Source organism: Arachis hypogaea, chromosome 14 (assembly GCF_003086295.3).
Source record: "Arachis hypogaea cultivar Tifrunner chromosome 14, arahy.Tifrunner.gnm2.J5K5, whole genome shotgun sequence".
Lineage (NCBI taxonomy): Eukaryota > Viridiplantae > Streptophyta > Magnoliopsida > Fabales > Fabaceae > Arachis > Arachis hypogaea.
Window position 1 is genome coordinate 29,615,409 of NC_092049.1, and position 19,193 is coordinate 29,634,601.

Genomic DNA, 19,193 nt, shown 5'->3' on the forward strand with positions numbered 1-19,193 from the left:
ATTAATTTGCACAATAAAGCAAATATGAAACTTATATAATAGTTGTCAAATATGAAAAATAATGACAACTTTCTATTCTAAGGTACTATATTAAATTACATCTTAAATTAATAATTAATATTTGAATATTTATAATAATATACTCATTTTTAGGATTACTGCCATCAAATTTTGATAATTTGAGCAAAAATTTTGAATACTTTACGTCTTCTAATAGAACAATAAAATAACTTAATACGCACATCAAGAAAAAATATTATTTTTATACATCTAGATATTCAAAAAACACAAAAACGAATTCTTTTAACATTTCAATGACTCATAAAAGTTAAGAGAATGGATAATTCTAGATCAAAGTGATAGACAAGATTAAAAATTGTGATAATGGTACTTAGTGATAATTAATTACGATCGGATGAAGAAAATGGATCGGAGAATAAAAAGAAGAAAATGAAAAAGGAGAACAAGACAATACAATAGTGGCGGAGGGACAATGACAGGTATGTGTATAGAGAATAATAATAAGAGAAAATAATAATGTGTGATACAATAAGGAGATATAATGAAAGTATAAATTAATAATTTTAAAAATAATAAAATTAAAGATAATTTAATAAATTGAATATAAAATTAAAAATAAAATATTTTTTATTTATTAGAATTATACATGCAGATAAAAAAATATTTTGAATATAAATTTTTATCTTTGTTTTAAATTAAATGCAGTTAAAAAATAAATAAATAAACTTACATAATATTTATAAATAATTACTTTATAAATATTTATTTTGATTTTGTTACACAAAATAACAATATAATATTTTTTTTAATATCTTATTTAATTTAAATTTATAATTTTTTAATATCTTTTTTTATAATTTTTTCTTCCCCCTTCCCTTCACTCGATTGTAATTAATTATCACTAAGTACTATTATTGCAACTTTTAATTTTGACTATCACTTTGATCTATAACCATCCATTTTGTTAACTTTATGAATAGTTGAAATGTTAAAAGAATCTGTTTTTATGTCTTTTGAATATCTAGATGTATAAAAATAATAAATTTTTCTTGATGTACGTGCTATGTTCTCTTATTGTTCTATTAAGACAAAATTTAAGACGGAAAGCATTTAAAATTTTTGCTCAAATTATCAAAATTTGATGTTAGTAATTCTTAAAAATAATATCAAAATATATTATTTTTAACTAATATAATAAAAAATAGTATATTAATGTAAATTTTCAACTATTAATTATAAATTTAAGTTGCAATTTAATATAGTACCTTATAACAGAAGGTTGTCATTGCTTTTCACATTTAACTGCTATTGTATAAGTTTCATATTTACTTTATTGTACAAATTAATTAAACTATACTTTATTTTATTTTGCATGTTTTGAAATAATGTGATCGTACTATAAGGATGATATTAGTTTTTATAATCTAATGCAAATCTTCTTGCTATTTTGTTTGTCATTTAAATACTTTCCATAAAGAATAGTTACTTTAAGTAAAACACTATATAAAGAGAGACAAAAAAAACTTTTAAATTTATAGTTCTAATTTGTTTCTTAATCCTCACTTGATATAACTCAAATTTAATAGGTTGATGGTGGTGATTGGTGCGGAATTTTATAACACACAAACTAACCGACAAGTGCACCGGGTCGTACCAAGTAATACCTCAGGTGAGTGAGGGTCGATCCCACGAGAATTGATGGACTAAGCAACAATGGTTAAGTGATTTATTTAGTTAGACAAACAGAAAATGGTGTTTGAGAGTTCAAAGAGCATTAAACAGTAAATTCAGAGTTTAAAGACAGGTAAGTAAATAAGTTGGGAATAAAATATGGAGAAAGCAGTTAAGGCTTCAGAGTTATCTATTTTCCTGATTGACTTTTCTTACTAACTATTTTAATCATGCAAGATTTAATTCATGGCAAACTATATGTGACTAAACCCTAATTCCTTAGACCTTTTTAGTCTCCTCTAAAATTCATCAACCGCCAATTCCTTGGTCACTTAATTCCAATTAGAGGGTGAAGCTTAATTCTAGTTTATATGCCACAAAAATCCTAATTACCCAAATATAAGAGGATTATATGTCATGTATCCCGTTAAGTCCAGATAATTAGAAATTTAGGAGAATATGTTTTCAAGTTGTTGTTCAAGTAAAGAGCTTTTCCAAGTTATACAAGAACTCAATTAGAAAAAGGGTCATACTTCCGTTCCACCCAAATTCATAAGCTAAAGAACGAAAACAATTCTTGAATTATAAATCAGTACATGAATTAAAATAGAAAAATAATAGTATCAATCCATACAATAGACAGAGCTCCTAACCTTAACAGTGGAGGTGTAGTTGCTCATGGTTCAGAGAGAAAATAAGTGGAATGAAAAGTTAACTAATGTTGGAATCCCCTAAAAGAGAAGTTTCTTTTCTCTTTTATATCTAATCCTAATTAATTTAAAATCTATTTTCTAAAACTAAAAATAATATCTTTTCCTATTTTAAAATAAAAGTTTAAATCAGAATCCAAATCAGCGTTTTCTGCGTTTTCCGCATGTGGCGCATGTCACGCGTATGCGTCAGTCACGTGTATGCATCGATCGTCTTCTTTGCGTGTCACGCGTACGCGGCAAGTACGCGCACGCATCGCTGAGCAACTTCGCTTTTCCCGCGTACGTGTCAGGTACGCGCACGCGTCACCATGGACAGCTCCAAATCACGCGCACGCGTCAGGTACGCGCACGCGTCGCTCCTCGCTGTCATCTCCTTTAATTCTTGTGCTGATTCCATTTGTGCAAGCTTCATCTCCATCTTCTAAGCCATTCCTGCCCTAGATATCCTTCTTCTCTTTTTCTGTGAAAGCTCCATCAAATCCAACCAAATCTACCTAAAATAAACAAAATTTCACAAGACTCAAAGTAGTATCCATAGTGGGTAAAAGATAATTAATTCTTGATTAAACTCAATAAATTAAATGCAAATTCACTAGGAAAAGATAGAAAATATTCTCACGCATCAATGATTCTTTTTTATTAGTTAAAAGATTTCAAATCTCTCTCTTTTTCTCTCTCTCCCTCTCTCTCGATCTCTCTCCAGAATACTTTTTAACTTTTTTGTAATAAATATTTTTTAAATTATCTAATGTATAAAAGATCACATTTTTTTAAGTTTCATATTCTTTTGTTTAGAACATTACAATTTATTATATTATTATATTATTTTTATACCACATAACAAAAAGTAGAATTTAATATCTTATTTTTGTTTCTTATTTTATTTTATTTTGGTTATCTAAATTAGTCTGTATATTATTAATTTATTTTCTATTATTTATACAATATTTTTTTTAGTAGTTATTCATTAATAAATATTGAATTAACAACTTTATTTATTGTATTTTAATATGTCTATTTTGATAATATTTTTTAAATTATCTAAATCTTTTAATATAAATTATTTCACATTATCAGGGCCAAAAAATTTAAGAAATAAAATTAATATTTTTTCTAAGGATAATTATCATTAAGATTATAAATACATGATAAAAATTTAGAGTACATTAAAATAGTTCATAGTAAAAATAATTCAAACTTTAAATTAACAGTATAAATTTATTAAGTGAATAATTATCAATCATAATAGATTATATTGAAAATAATTGAAGATTCACTAAGCATGAATTAAAGTTTTAAATATGATAATTTATACATATCAATGTTATTATCACTAGGTGGACTAGTTCTATTACTATTATAAGTATCTGAATATTTAAAAGTAATATATTATTAGCATGAGATTAATATATTTTAAATTTCACCGAAAATAAAGTAATTTTGTATATAAATCATAGCTACTAAGAGTACATTAGAATAAAATTATAATAAATAATAATAATAATAATAATAATAATAATAATAATAATCAAAATACGGATGTAACGAAAAAATTATTACTTATAGTTTATAATATTGTAGGAGTAACCTATAGTATTTTTTTTTTGTACAATTAATTTTAGATAGAGTTTCTGAGGCAAAATATTGATGGTCAACAATGCATTCATCTCTGTTTATGATATCTTAACATGATATTGGTGTTTGATGTGAAGTTATATCAAAGTGATGCAAGTATGAAGTTGCTCTAAAAACGTGAATATGAGATGAGAGAAACAGACAGGAGGTGGTGACAGACAACGGTTGAAAGTTATGTCAAAGTGGGGTACGTGTGAAGTTGCTCTAATAACATAGACATGAGGTGAAAGAAACTGGTAGGAATTTTTTAAAACTGAAGAACGTGAAGGGGGAGTTAATTAAGACGGGTATTACTGAAAAAAATTTTGGATACTAAAACTTATGTTTTGCCATTATATATTATTATAGATAGATTATAGATAACTAATTTTTTAAATATACTACTTAAAAATGAATTAAATTTATAAAATTAAATGATGCGTAAAACTATTTACATTAGAGCAATGTTGTATGACTAGCAAATATTATCATTTTTTGCCGTATTTAGCTTGCAATAATTTTCACTATTTATTTTTTTTCTTCCTTTCATACATAGTGTAAACCCCGCAAAATTAGTGAATAATTAATCAATAAATTAATTTTTAATAAAAGAAATTAAAAATGTGAATTTTATAGTAATATGGGATAGAGCTAATTAAAACAAGAATTTTGACACTAATTTTAAAGAATTTGGTCCAAGATTAGAGCGAACGAGTCGAACCAGACCCGAACCGGGCCCGTGGGCCCAACCGATTCACTAACTTAAGTGAGCTTCAGCTCACTTTCTCTCTCCCACATGCAAGAAGCGCAGAAACACAGCCAAGGAAGGAGGGAAGAACATTCCAAGGTTCCAAAATCCTTGACATTAATTCAAATCCACATAACTTTTAATCCGGAGCTCCGATCGCCGCACCGTTTGCGGTCACGCATCCGCGGTGTCAAGCTCTACAAAGCCCAGTATATTGTAAGGTAAGAAAGTCACATTTCCTTCCTCGATTTCCTCAGTTTCAATTTCAAAAATTCATGTAAAAAGATGTTGAAAATTGTTAAATTTTGGTGTTTATGATCAAATTAACTTGGTAGACTTGCCAAGTCTTGTTCTAATTTCCCGTTGGTAAGGTGAGAATCCTAGAACCCTAGCTAATTCATTGATTAAATGCTTTGGATATTGAATTTTGGGTATAAATATGTTATATTTGTGTTAAGTGTGTATGTATGTATGATATGAAGTCTTTGGAGCCATTGGAAGCTTAGTTGGAAAATTGGTTGGTGCTAGAACTGAACTTTGGTGTGGAAGGTTTGCGAGCTTGTCTTGCGGGGTTGTCTTGGATAATACGTAGAAATCGGCCAAGGTATGGTTTAGGTTTCACGTATATAATATATAATGTTCTGTGAAGACTTAGGCTAATTGACTTTAAAATAGGAATGAATATATGAGCAAGTAAATTGATTAGTACTTAATGATAAATGATGAGTTTTTGCTTGATTGTTGATGTTAGATTTAGGCTCTTAAATGATGATTTATTGGTGCTTGTAAAGTAGGAAAGGAATGAACATGAGTTTGTGGTGGTATGTTGGTGTATGTTGTGACTAAAGTCATGAGAATTAGGTATGAAACTAGGTACATATTGATGTATAATTGATTGAAGCAGGTTGTGAATGAATTTGGTAAAATAAATGGTATGTGGCTATTCCAATTATATGTAATGGAAGTGTGACTTGAGTTTGGGTTAATGAAAATTGAGGTTTGGAACTTTTGTGTAAAAATGAGTTTTGGCCGAACTTCGGCGAAGCATAACTTGGCTTTCGGATCCCAAATGATTTTAAATTTGTTTTATATGAAAATTGGGTCCGTGAAGTTTATGTCGTTCAAAGAACGGAAAAAAAGGATTCGAAACGAAAACGATATGCGCGTCGGAAGTTTAGGATCCGAAAATGAAATTCTACAGTTTTTTTTTATTCAGCACAACTTTTGGAAAAACGTACTTCCACGCGTAATGATGGTGGACTACGAGGATGAGGTATGACACGAATTTAACCTTTAACTGCTAATCGGCTAGGTGTTGAGAGAAGGAGTAAGTGGCGATAGAGTTAGTGCTGAAGACCAAATCATTTTCGATTACCTTATGTACGAAGACATTGTTAGGATCGGTAGAACTTAGGAGTTAGATGAAGTGAGCGATAGGAACAAAATTCGTTCAATTATGTGGTCCTGGTAAGAAGCACCAATTATGTTGGAGGAAAAGTAAAATAACAACAAGAGGGTCTATACGAGCGAAAGCACGTCAACGAACCTTCGTAAAACCACTTAGCCTTTCTTTTGTGACTCACATTGGGATTTCCATCTTGAATTCTGAGTTGGTCACCTTTCCAATTCTATTCTTACTGACATGAATCTCATTTTTCTGGGATGAGCCTGAACTTATCTTGGTATAATCATGTAAATCCTTGAAATGTTAGCACTCAATATGGATGGAATTGCTCTCTTTCACAAACTTCCATTTCTTGGATATCAGCTGGCATGTATTTGATTCGATGTGTTTTATTCTCCTCCTATCAGGGCATGATTTCAAAATTTCTCCCTTGGTATGCCCCTCAATTATTCTTCTTGTGCATCTTTTTGTTTCCTAGGACTTGGTCTAATCACCATGCCAGACCTTTTAATTGTTGACAAATATTATTTGAATAGTTTGATCGCCTTTGAGCTTAGTATCTTTTCGAAACATTAACCCGAGCTTAGTTAACACCTCTTTCTACTCCTAGATATAACCACCAAAATGCTAGTTCCTTAAAGCAAAATGCCAGGACACAGAAGAAGGAGTGCGTAATGATGCAGTCTCAAGGAGAGTTGTGAAACCTTAATTCTTATTGGCCACATTGTCCGTGATTAAGTCGATGCGTTGGGATGTACTGTTTGTTTAGATGTTTGAGGGCAACAAGCTTTTTTAAACCTTAAAAGGAATGGTAACCTCTGTACTGATAATCGTGTTGATTTTGTATTGAATTGAGTGGATTTTATCCATTATTCTCACACTTATTCATATAATTCACATGTTTTACATTTTCCTTCCTAATTTTTTGCTATGATTAAAAACATGCTTCTTTGGCTTTAAAATTGCTAATTTTTAATCTTCTCTTATTACCATTCGATGCCGTGATATGTTTGTTAAGTGTTTTCAGGGTTTATAGGGCAAGAATGGCTTAGAGGATGAAAAAGAAGCTTGCAAAAGTGGAAGGAACACAAGAAATTAAGGATTTCAGAATCTGGTATCGACGCACACACGTGGATGACGTGTACGCGTGACTGGTGGAGCAGACATACAACGCACACGCGTGGCTGACGCCTGCACGTGGCAAGGTGAAAAGTCCAACGACGTGTACGCGTGACTGACGCGTACGCGTGACAGAGCGTCACGTGCTGCAATTAACAGAAAATGCTGGGGGAGATTTCTGGGCTGTTGTGGACCCAGTTTCAGGCGCGAAAATACTGATTAGAGGCTGCAGAGTGGAGCTAGAATGGGGATTCAATCATTCACTTTTCATTCATACAATTCTTAGGTTTTAGATGTAGTTTTCTAAAGAGAGAGAGGCTCTCTCCTCTCTCTATGTTTAGGGTTTCTTCTTTCAAATTCTCTTTAGGTTCAGGTTCAATCTTCCTTTATTTTAGTTTTTATCTTACTTTTATTTGTTTAAGCACTTTAGTTCATCTTTTTCTCTTGTTAATTTTCCTTTTTCGCCATTTTTATGTTTATGAGCTCTTGTTACATTTGATTTCTTTTAATGCAGTTTATGTTTTCCATGTTTATTGTTACTCTCTTTAATTGTTAGTCATTGAAGTTTGCAATTGGTTGTTTGGATTTAATATTCCTTGTTAGTTTTCTATGCTTTTATTTTATGCCTACCATGTTTTTAATAAAATGCTTGGTTGGATTTTAAATTAGATTTTTGTATTCTTAGCTTGGATTGAGTAATTTAGAGACTCTTGAATTGTCAAAGTCTCTTGCTGGTTGGTGATTGAAAGTTGCTAGTTGGCTTGAGCTTCACTAACTCTAGTCTTTAATTAGGACTTGTGAACTCAATTTGAATTTCTCATTTGACTTTCCTTCAATTGTTAGAGGTTAACTAAGTGAGGGCAATTTGCAATTACCATCACAATTGACAATGATAATGAGGATAGGAATTCCGATTCTCAACCCTTGCTAGGACTTTCCTTGGTTGTTAGTTTATTTCCTTGTCATTTACATTCCTTGTTCAACATTTAAAAACCCCAAAAATACTTTTTCATAACCAATAATAACATACTTCCCTGCAATTCCTTGAGAGACAACCCAAGGTTTAAAATACTTTGGTTAATTTTATTGGGTCTACTTAAGTGACAAACAATTTAAATATTGATTGAGGTTTAATTATCGGTCTAGAACTATACTTGCAACGTGATATTTTTGCAAAAATCTTTACCGTCAATTTTTCCTCCGTCAGGTGGCGACAATGCCAATAAGAGAGGACGGACGTCGACGCCAGCAGATCAACGAGGAGGACGTCCGCCGCATTGTCGTTCTCCTCATTCTTCTCGCTAGCTTGCTGCTTTGCGTCCTCGCAACTAGATCTTACCGCTGGATCTCTTCGCTGCTCTTCCTCCTCGCTAGCATGTCGCTGCTCCTCGCCGCTTGCCGCTGCTCCTCGCCGCTTGCCGCTGCTCCTCGCATGTCGACGTTGTTCCTCGCATGTCACCGCTGCTCCTCCCTATAGTTCCAATTCTATTTCTTATTTTTTGATTTTGTTGAAGAAGAAGAAGAAGAAGAAGAAGAACAGAGGCTACTGTGATGGAGAAGAAGAAAAAGAAGAATAGAAACAGAGTATTTTGGTGAAGAAGGAGAAGGGTATTTTGGTCCGAAGGACGATTTTAAAACCAAGTTAAACCTTAGGGATGATTTTGTATGCAAAAAAAAGTTGAGGACGAAAAAATTTTTTGGCATATACCTTAGGGACCAAAATCGTACTTAACCCATAAAATAGTTAATAGTTGGGTTAAAATTTTATTAACAATAGTATTTATTGAAAATTTTAGATGTCCAATAATATATTAGTTGGGTTAAAATTTTATTAGTGTGTAATTAATAGGATCATTATGTTAAAATGTTATTAATATATATTAACGTATAATTAATTACACGTATAATCGTATGATAACCTATAATGATTTAGTATATTAGGGTAAAATTTAGTTGTCCAATAATATAATATATATATATATATATATATATATATATAGAAATAATCATTAGTATTAAAAATGTTAATAGCTAAAGGAAAAAGGTTTTGTTTTAGAATATTTGAGAAATTTAGCAAGTCTTCAAAAAGGAATTTTCTGGATTTCGAATGTGAACCTATGGTTTTTTTGGAAAGACTCATAAGACGAGTAATGATCACTAAACTCTAAGAGTGATTTTATCTTTACGTATCTTGTTATAGCAATTTCTGTAATCCTATAGTGAGAACAAGCGAGGACGACGTTCTCACTCCCCAACAGGTTATTCCTTTTCAGGATATGGAAGACGAAGCTTCAGGAGAGTTATGTTTATTTTCTGTTTATTCGGTCCTTTTGTATTACCGTAGCTATTGTTTTCCCTCGCCTTTATCTTTATTAAGTTTGTAAGAGGGATAGGAAATTATGATATGTATATTTGTAAACTAGTGTGTGTGTGTGTATATATATATATATATATATATATATCTTAAGGTTGTATCTGATTTGTATGTACATGTATGTTTTGGTTTTCACGAAAAAGAGTTATCGAAAGGTTATGCGGTTTTAAGTTTTAAACAGGCTCATATTTTAATCTTAAATATTATAAGAGTCGTGGTAATACTCGAGCTATCAGAGTGGCGCAGCCGGAAGCGTGACATTTTGCCGCTGTTCGCCGCTGCTGGGTTCTGTCGCCGCCATCTTGCCTCTGCCGGCGAGCACGAAGAGAGAGAGATCGGACAAAGAGAGAGAAGATTCACGAGGGAGTCACCGCAGGAAGGAGTTCGCCGCCGCGTCCCGTTGTCTGCACCGCTGTCATTCATCCTCCCTGTTGCCCGACGCCGTTGCCGTTCGCGAAGAAGAGAGGGAGCTCGCAATGCCATTAGATCCACCGTTCCTCACCATTTCTGTCGCCGCCATCAGTGCCTTGCTGTTGCCGCCGCCGCCGCGGGGAGCTACGCCTCTATGTTTCTGGCCATCAGAAAACCTCGTCGCCGTCGCCGGAAAAACTCTGCCGGTAAGGGTTTATGTTGGTCTTTGTTTCCTTTGGGTTTCCGAAAGCTTCATTGTCACTGTATGTTAGTTTCAGCTATCGTCGCCGGAGATCTGGTCGCTGCCGCCACTCGAGGTGGTTACCGGGGCTGCTGCTAAGCCGGTTCAATGAACGATGCTGGTTTGTTTTCTTAGTTCGGTAAGTAGTTGTATTTTAGAAAACCCTGCATTAGTATCCTATTATGTTTGGTTATAAACTCTGAGGTCTTGGTAACGTAGGTTCGAGTTCTGTATGTTGCGTGTCACTTTTAAGTTGCTGTGAGTATTGCGAAAGTGATCAGAGACCGAGTTGTGGTTTGCTGTTGATTTCGAGTTGAGACGAAAAGGACTCAGTGAGGCGTTTGGGATATGGTTTTGCGTCTTGAGGTAGGGGCTTTCAATACAAACTGATTTATTTTAAATTAGAAATTGTTATAAATGGATATGTTGTACGAAATGTATTTCTGGTGGTTATGTGAGTCTTATGAATTGTCTGATTTTATCTTGAATGAATATGGTTGCCTGTTTGATTGAAACAATGTCTGGTTTTGATAAATTGGAGATTTCTGGATTGGTTGATTTGAATGATTTTGACAATCTGAAAGTTGAGTTTTTGTTTTATTGGAAATTGATTTGGTCTTGAACCTATTGGAAAGAGTTGATGATTGGTTTTGTTGGGACCCGGAAAGGGTGGCAAAGTCCAAATTTTAGGGGAGATGCTGCCGAAATTTCTATAAAATCAGATACTCTAATTAAAACGAATTTTTAAAAAGAGAATGAATTATGCTTTGACTTGAATTACGGATATATGAAATATGTTTGAAGTCTTTTATTAAGAAAATCTTTATACTTTGAATGTAAACTATTTTTGAAAAGGATTAGGTTTTAAAGTCAATTTGAAGATGAAAATAATTATATTTTGGAAGTTGATTAAATAAGTAAATTTGAAGAAGTTTTAATGGATTTAAAAGGAACTTGGATTTTGATTAACTAATTTCACTTTACGACGTTTTAAGAAAAGTTTGAAGTATTTTAGGAAACTTTGACTTAGTAAAACTGAAACAATTTCCGAGCCTTTGGAAAAGGATTTAAGAATGAAACTGAAATTGGTTTTCGGTTTAAATGATTTGGTTTTGGTTTAAGTAAATTGGTTTTGAAATTGGTTCGGAATATTTAGACACATGACTTGGTTTTGGTTTAAATTCAATTTTATTTAGTTAAAACAAGAAGTTAAGGTTTTGGAAGTTTTCAATGAATTTAGAGAATGAGTTAGGTTAATCTCCCCTAAAGTCTTGAGACTCTGCTGAGGAATTTTATGACCAAATCCTGGTTTAGAAATGAATGATTTTGAGTCTTTCAAAAGAGATTTTGAGTTTGGCCTGGTTTCATGATTGTTTGGAAGTGTTGGAAAGAGGTGGGAAGTGGCTCCATTTTGAAAAGTAATTCTTGGCAAGATGTGAATTGAATAAGTTTGTTATTTAAAAGAAAATGGGCCAAGAATGAATTTGAAATCAGTTATTGAGCCTGATTGATTGTGGATATCATCAAGATTGATGAGTTATTGGTTGGTAGGCGTAAGGCCCGGGTTCGTCCCGCTTATGCTGAGAGATTTGATAATTGACGATATTGTTGATAAGTCACTTGCGCCTGGCAAAGACGGTGGTTAATCCCGCTTGTCGAGGTTGCGGCGCCCGCGTAAGGATGGTGGTTAATCCCGCTTACGTGTAGATGTGAGGTCGGAGGCAAAGTATCCCGCTCACATCCTTTCGGATCACAGGAGTGTGCAGGCACTGACATCCTGGACTGTATGGCGGGCACGTTATCCCAGAGGGTTCCCATTTATACGTGACCGAAGGGCAACATTCCCATGGGAATGTGTCAGGTTGGCAATTGAACCAACAATGTGATATCACAGCCAGTAGGACAAGCATTCATCATTTGCATCTATGTGATATTGTTTGGGTGTGCATATTGTATTTGGTTTGTCTATGTGAATACTTATGTTAACTGCTAACTATTATACTTGTTGTAATTGCTCTTGATTGTGCTTGAACCACATTAATTGTGATTGTGTTTGAATTGATTGGTTTGTGATGAGTTGGTTGCTGATTGAGCTGTTTGGGCCGGGGGCCATGTTGGATTGGATGGGCTTGAGGCCGTGATTGGTATATTGAGTCCTAGTTCTGTATAAAGTATCTGACCGGTTCAGTATAGACTTAATGAACCTATGCTTGGAACGGGATGATCATTTATACCGCGTAGGTAACTGCTTTCATGGTTGCGGTCTAGGAAAATCTTTTCAGACATTTTCTTTAAGAAAGGAAAAAGGTTTTGTTTTAGAATATTTGAGAAATTTAGCAAGTCTTCAAAAAGAAATTTTCTGGATTTCGAATGTGAACCTATGGTTTTTTTGGAAAGACTCATAAGACAAGTAATGATCACTGAACTCTAAGAGTGATTTTATCTTTACGTATCTTGTTATAGCAATTTCTGTAATCCTATAGTAAGAACAAGCGAGGACGACGTTCTCACTCCCCTACAGGTTATTCCTTTTCAGGATATGGAAGACGAAGTTTCAGGAGAGTTATGTTTATTTTCTGTTTATTCGGTCCTTTTGTATTACCGTAGCTATTGTTTTCCCTCGCCTTTATCTTTATTAAGTTTGTAAGAGGGATAGGAAATTATGATATGTATATTTGTAAACTAGTGTGTGTGTGTGTATATATATATATATCTTAAGGTTGTATCTGATTTGTATGTACATGTATGTTTTGGTTTTCACGAAAAAGAGTTATCGAAAGGTTATGCGGTTTTAAGTTTTAAACAGGCTCATATTTTAATCTTAAATATTATAAGAGTCGTGGTAATACTCGAGCTATCAGAGTGGCGCAGCCGGAAGCGTGACATTTTGATAGTTAGGGTGTTACACGTCGCCTCCACCGCTGGCCATTGCAGATTTTTCTCCTTCACCCTTTTTTTTGCTAGGTTTTACATTTTTACAAGAGGCGAAAGGCTCCTCACCCAATCCAAACCGTACTTCTGACCTAGATCTGCTCGCTGTTTATGCCTTCCTCTTCTGCTCTGCTCCTTTGCTTTTGGTTTGTTCTTTTTTATTTTATTTGTTCTGAATTTTTTGTTCACTCTGAATCTCTGAATCTAGTTTTGCTCTTGGTTTTTGCACTAATTTGATTGCTTTGCTTTAACAAAGAAGAAGAGAAAGCTCAATAGAGAATCTATCTAGCATTTTTCATTCAATATCTACACCAAATTTCAATTTGCAGTGTTAGAATAATTTTTACAAATATTTGCTACTAAGTTTCAATTTGCTGATATGTCGTCCACTGGCAGGTCACGCATTCTCGAAGGATACCTGTCGCCGTTCAACATAACCGCTGTAAAGAGGGTGAAGGAGCTTAGCGCCATTGTTGTTGGAAAGACCAATCTAGATGAGTTCGGTATGGGTAGCACCACTGAAGGTTCTGCATTTCAGGTTCTTCAATTTTCTTTAATGTTTAATTTCAAGTATTTGCGATTCTGTTATTTCTAAAACTAGCTTATAGTTAATTTCGTGCTAAGCATACTTAATTATATTGTATTGTATTGCATTGCATTTTGTTTTAATTGTGTGGATTGAAGTCTATGTCTGTTCTTTCCATGTTCCAATTTGGGTGAAATGAATTGTGTAACTTTTTCTAAAAACAATTTTCTTTTTAGATTCATTTTGAGATAGTGAGTGTAAACTTCACTGTAGATAGAAATTAAGCTCAATTTTATTGTTGAGGTTTCCGAATTGAGAGATCTTTATATACTATGCACCTGATACATAGTTCTAAAACCATGGTTGCATTGCTAGCACTCATGGATGTGTTATAAATTTGGCTAAGCTTTATGAGGTATGGATTCTAGTGTTCTTGCTATGGCCCATTTATAACTGAGATTGGTTTAATCAGTTGATGTGTATGTTCATTCAATAGGTCACAACCAATCCATGGGATCTTTCTAGGGTGATAGGAGGATCATCAGGAGGATCGGCAGCTGCAGTTTCTGCCAGGCAGTGTGTGGTATCACTGGGAAGTGATACTAGTGAAAGCATGAGACAGCCAGCATCCTTTTGCGGTGTTGTAGGTTTGAAGCCAACTTATGGCATATGCGTCTTCACTTGATACTATTGGTTGCTTTGGTTAATCAGTCGTTAATGCTGAGATTCTCCTTCATGCAATTGCTGGTAATGATAGATTTAATGCTACCTCAAGCAATCAAGTAAGAGTTCTTTTATATTTGGTATAATTGTTATATCCCATCTAATCTGCTGTTGTTAGCTGAAGTTATCAAAGGTATTGGCATAATTTGTCTATAAGATGGGCAGTTGCTGAAATCATTACAAGTGTTTATTTATGTACATCTTGTTATTAAATCATTTAATAGTCACTTTTTATTCTTGTGTTGATATATTCATTCTTCCATCCATATTTGTTCCCTATTTTCATCAAAATTTTCTATATCTTCTTGGTTCAGATTATGCTTTCAGGTTAATTTGATTTAGATTTTGTTTATATCTTCTATAATTCAAGTTAATTGTTGCTGTATAGAGTTAAAGGATTTGAAGGTACCACTATTGTGTGTTTGGGTTGGTCTGATGGATCGGAACATTAAGTTCGTATATAATTTCTCTTTTTTTAAGTGTCTTCTTGCGTTTGTAAATTGTGACATGGGGAGCCCCATTGTAGCTCATGTCCTTATGCTGTTTGATAAAATGCTTCAACGAAGTGATACATTTGTACTAGATGGACCTTCTATGTGTAAAGCTAAAATTTAATTATTTTTTTTCCATTTCAAGGTTGAGAATTGTTCCGTATAGCTGCTTGGTTGGTTGTTTATTGCACACTACCTAACAAGATTAGAGCTCCAACACTTTATTGCTTCCTTGGTGCTAAAATTGATAAAAATTAGTCATTAATGTATTTGATCCTTGTGTATGTATTTGTAGAAAAATTAATTTCTTCTATTATCGATCAATTTCTTAGTACTCAAGCATTTGTAAACACCATTTCATTGAAGTTTGCACTAATTTTTTACTTGTCAAAGTAAACTTATAAAGTGATTAGCTATTGGAATTTGATTTAAACTGAGATGAAATGAATTCTTGGATTTTTCAATTGTATGAACACAGAAAGTTGTGTTTTGTAAGTTTTATTTATTAGCTACAGGTTCCACATACAATAGTTTAATGTTGAAACCTGTTAAATCTAATTTGTTCGACACTTTAGATTATATTACCTATCAAGTGGTACAGTTTCACAACAGTCTGAAGTTCATTTTTTTCATTCTATCGGTAAATTCATTTTTGGCATTAGTACTGCCAAGGTTTTTCAATTATAAATCTTGAACTGGACAGGGTCTGAAGGTACCTCCTTTTCTTCCTTAAGTGATTAGTGTTTCTGTCTTTAACGTGTGGCAGAAAGTGTCAGATTTGGTCAGTCATTCTGCTGAGCTTTTACAAATAGTTAACTCATATTTTTTATTTATACACTAGAAGAGAAAGATTGAGGTTTGGGATCAATGTTTAGGCGAGATGATCAGAGACTTCAACAACTGAGGGAGAAAATAGATATGGGTGGGAGGATAAGTAATTGCATTGACAATTACCTTATTTTCTTATTATTAAACTGGCTGCAATGTTTTTCATTTATTTTCAAGTATATTATATATTTTCCTAATTTTCTAAGTATATTATATATTTTCCTAAGTATATTATATCTTATTATTAAACTGGATGGAAGGAACCGTCAAATAGAAAAGGATGTTGATGATTCAATAGCATACAGTCATGTACATAATATTCTCCTAACTTTCTTTCTATGCACTTTGAAATTGGTTTTGCTAATTTTTTTGTACCCAGTAATTGCTTTGCTTCAACGATGGTATTAAGGAACCTACAACATTGGCAGCAGATGAGTCTTCTAAGCATAAAGCAATGCAAGAAATTTTTGAGTCCACTATTATTCAGGTATCTTCATTCTATTTACCAAGGATATAGTTGAAATCATTGACTTACATATATAAATATCTCAATTGCTCAACTTTTAATTCCACACTTCTTATTACAAACTGCTTTAGTATTTGAGCATCATATTTCTTTATAAAAAATGCTTAGTCATCCAAATTAATGGCATAAAATATTTCAAAGAGAATATATGAGAAACAGAACAAATCCCTTGACTAGAATTTCAAGTACATCATCCTGAACTATTTGAGAAATAGAGAAACACAAGTTATTGAACAATTTGAGCCTGGTGTTTACGTGACACTAATAATAAAGCCTACTTGTGTCAAAATTTTCAAGAGAGTTGGATTCAGGTATACTACAGTTACTTGTTTATCTGATAAATTCTACATTTTCAATTTCTGTATCAGTGTGATTTGTATTGAACATGAGTCACTATAAGTCAGCTTCACAAAATTAGTTTAGTATTCTTCTCCTATCTCATGTGAAGGTGTGTATACCCATTTTTGAAATATGTACATGAATGTATGATCAAAATAGCTGCTACATTATTTAAACCATTTCACTGATTTTGATCTGCATGCACAACACATTTTCATTAAAAAGAAGTTGCAGAAATTTGCATGGATGCATTCCTTAATTTTGCTATTACTAAATAATATATGTTGTTTGAATTATTATATGACATTAGCATGTGTGCAACATAATTTTTTGATAAATCACTTGGAAAGCTTTTCATGGCACTCAAGTTACACAAGCTTTTTACTGGATAACAATGTTAAACTCTTTTGTATACCTCCAGTGCAGAAAAATTAAACTCTTCCTATACCTCAAACCTTTTATATGATTTTGTAACTTTGGACAATGTTACCAGATGTGAATAGTGTAAGAAGTAAAGCATATAGAATGCTAATTGTTACTAAATTTGGATGAAAGTGAAATTATGTGTGTGCTTTGTAATGTAGAGGGGTTATCCTCTAACTCCATATTTACTTGGTTTCTGTTTTTGAAGTGGGGTTATAGAGGGGTAAGGTAGTATGCACTGATTTTTTCTACATTGATGTAGATAGTATATCTCTTGCTTGAGTCTGGAGTTGATATCAATCTTAGGAACTATTATTATTATGAATAGAGCTAGCTAGCTGCATTTCCCCCAGGATCAATGGCTTGGTTTCTAAACAGTGTAGAGGCTTTCATATATATATATATATATATATATATATATATATGAAACTTGGGAGTTGATTGTGACCACTGTTTATACTCACCAATGAATTATCATGTGCAAGTTCATTGACATGTATAGTTTTGCAGATGCGTTTGGTGAGAATGGAAGACCAGCATCAGGTGATGAAGGTGCTATACCTCCGAATGCTTCGCTCCAAATTGATCTTGAGTTGATATCTTGGAAGGCTGTATCTGACATAACCAAGGATAATAAGGTTCTCAAGAAGACCTTGAAGGAGGGAGAGGGGTATGAACGTCCCAATGATGGAGCTGCGGTTCAAGGTAAAGCTTTTGATCTGCATTATGCTTCTCTTTGTTTCATTTACTATTTTATTGGCTGCTGTTGTTGAATTCGTTATTTTTATTGTTGCAGTGAAACTTATTGGTAAGCTGCAAGATGGGACTATTTTCGTGAAGAAGGGTCATGATGATGAGCATCCATTTGAGTTCAAAATTGACGAGGAGCAAGTAATTAATGGACTTGATAAAGCTGTGATGAACATGAAGAAAGGGGAAGTTGCATTGGTGACCATACATCCTGAGTATGCTTTTGGCTCATCTGGGTCAACTCAGGAATTGGCCACCGTTCCTCCCAACTCCAACGTGTACTATGAAGTTGAGCTGGTTTCCTTTGTAAAGGTGTGAGAGAATTGTCTTATGTTCCTAATGTTTTATGGTTCTGACAATATTAAAAACAACACTAATTTAATAAAAATGGAATACAGGAAAAGGAATCGTGGGATCTGAATACACCAGAGAAGATAGAGGCAGTTGGAAAGAAGAAGAAAGAAGGGAATGCACTGTTCAAGGCTGGCAAATATGAAAGAGCATCAAAGAGATATGAAAAGGTATTGTACTCCCTGCAAAAATCTTAGCAAAATTTGTTGTGATGTGAGGAGATTCAGAATCACATGAATATTTTTTTTTTTGGGTTTTAATATATAGTTCTTTGTATCCTTCACTGTAGAGTGCAGTACAATTGCAAGATAAGGCTCAACATGTTCTTTTTTAACTTTTTGTCTAGTTAATTACTTGCTTGCAAAAACATCTCATACAATTGGCTGATGCTCATCTGTTAACAATGATTTTCTACTTAAAAATTCTTTGTGCTATTTCACTTCTCAAATTGATTAACCTTACGCTTTGTTAATCATGATATTGTTTATTTAGTATTTTTCTATGTTAATATTTAAAGTTTAATAAATATGATGTAAAAAAATAGGTTATAGTAAAGAAAAATGGTATAAACTATTGTAGTTGGTCAGTTTTTTTTTAAGCTCATGCATGAAATTGTGGCGGTTCAAAACCGTCGCAATTTTTTTTAAAAGGCCCACTTAAAATTGCGGCGGTTGTAAAACCGCTGCAAATTTTTTTAAATCAACTAACCAAAATAACGGCGGTTTTGCAACCGTCGCAAAATCACCAACCTGATTTAGTGGAGTTATGCCAGCGGTTTTGCGGTTTCTCAAAACCGCCGCAAAATCAAATCTCCACCCCCTAACAGGCGACGCTTGTGGAACCGCTGGAATTTCATTTTGCGGCCGTTAAAAACCACCGCAAATTCCTAAAAAAACCGCCGCTATTCGGCGTGTCTCTTGTATCAAATAAATGATGGTTAATTGATTTAACATAATCATGAAAATCCACTCCAAATCACTTACTTATT